A 1,900-nucleotide genomic window follows, 5' to 3' on the forward strand; every position below is an offset into this window, starting at 1 on the left:
ATTATGTTTACTTACCTATAATGCATTTTACACTGTATTTTTTTAAACATTTAAAGTACCTACATACTTTACAAAATTTTAGTTGAATTTTTAAAGGTTTATTAATATTTTAGGAAACAATTGAATAATTTATTTTGCAGGGTTATTACAAGTTTGGATGGGTGGGACTAAGCTAAGGGGCTATAACAAAAACAAGAAGCATATTATTATAATTCTGTAATCAAATACATGGAACCTCAAGAACTCAAATATCAATGAGTCGAATTTACGATGACTCGAAAGAATTTCTTAGGCTATGAATTTCAAATTTCAATGCAGAAAAATGTCCGTATATCGTATGCGGACGTAGATGCCTAGTAGTGGTGAGTGGTAAGTATTACGTAGTAGTAGGTGATAAGTGATACCTACCTAAGTAGTAATAGAAGTCCCACTTCAAAAAAATATAATCTTATTTAATTTTAAACTGTAATTTAAAACTTGAAAACGGGATTTATCTAATCATTATTGCAATTAAATCAAAAATTGAAAATATAAAATGTTCTGTACTATCTATCATTTTTCTGCATTTTTTTTCATATAGTGAATTATAAATTATAATATAATGAATCATTATTAATGATATTGAGTTATTGACAAGTCCATATGCGTACGAGATTGTAATTCAGTGGCAGGTACCCACATCAGGCAGGAACCCCACCCACGCTAATAATTCGGGCTAGAATTTATAGTAGGCATACAATAAGAAAATTGTAAAATATGTATTTAAATTATCAAAATATGCAAAAATATGAAAAAAAATTACATTGTTTATTATGTCTACATAAAAGTTAGTAATTATTTAGGTACATAAAAATCGGAAACTATTAATTAATAATTGATTATTATTTTTTATAAGTAGGTAGTTATTATTACATTTAATATTGCTGTAATGATAAGTTTTTTTTCAAATTTTGAACCGTGATTATGATTTATGACTTATTTTGCTGTGTGCGTGTCATGATTGAAGACATACCAGTTGCACATTGCCCTATAATAAACTGCTTTCAGATTGATTTACAAATTGACTGCATTAAACAGTTAAAAAAAATAACTACTTGATGTCAACACTCAACCATATGTGTAAACATTTAGAACTAATTATACACCTATAAATCTATAATCAGTTAATTGTAATACTGTCACTTGGAACGCTACTAGTTAATTTTCGCTAGTACCTAATTTCACACATGCTTTATCAGATGCCGATAGGCAACCTGTATATCTTGAATCGTGGACCGTGGTGCCTATGTTCTGTACAAGGTGTATTGATAAGGTGTCGTCTCTCTGGACCAATGTACGTATACACCACGATTAAAGATATAATGGTTGCCGGACGGGCTATGTCACAAGCGATATCACATGGCAATGGAAATCACTTTCAGAATCAGCTGTGGAACTAACTTAGTGCGCTCTCTATCCGTGATAAACCATTAATAATAAAAATATAAATATAATATAAATGTATATTTTAATTTTTTATTGTGATTATTATTTTTATAATTTTAAAAATAATTAATTCATGCATATTTTTTAAGTATTTTTACATTATAATAGGTATTGTGTTTTACAAAGAAAATAATGAAGTGTTGTTTATCTTTCTGCTCTTATAAAGATTTAAACCCCAGTACGTTTGGAGTACCTAAGGAAATTTCCTTGAAAGTTAAATGGGAGAAAGCTTTAGGCTTTTTATTGGCTTATTTATGGCTTATTATTGTAAATTGCGAAAACGATGTACCTAATATTATTAAATTAATATAGTACAATAGTACATAATATTCCACTGCTGTTATAGAGCGCTGCAGAATTGTTCTTATCATGTAAGTAATATTAAAGACGACTAATCCATGCTCGTTGGGGCAAC

The 1,900-nt window shown here is 28.7% G+C and overlaps 1 protein-coding gene across 2 annotated transcripts in view; it reads left to right on the top strand.

The window, feature by feature from the left end:
• The first annotated feature begins 129 nt into the window (after positions 1-129).
• Positions 130-1,900, top strand: part of LOC100168899 (tRNA selenocysteine 1-associated protein 1-like) — an 8,520-nt gene continuing 6,749 nt past the window's right edge. The window contains exon 1 of one of the 2 annotated variants that reach the window (XM_029485746.1): positions 130-369. The gene's annotated coding sequence lies outside the window, so the exon portion shown is untranslated. Of the gene's footprint in view, positions 370-1,555; positions 1,857-1,900 lie in introns of those variants that run through there. The other variant, XM_008183519.2, reaches the window with a different exon arrangement.

This window comes from Acyrthosiphon pisum, chromosome X (assembly GCF_005508785.2).
Source record: "Acyrthosiphon pisum isolate AL4f chromosome X, pea_aphid_22Mar2018_4r6ur, whole genome shotgun sequence".
In the NCBI taxonomy this organism is placed as follows: Eukaryota; Metazoa; Arthropoda; class Insecta; order Hemiptera; family Aphididae; genus Acyrthosiphon; species Acyrthosiphon pisum.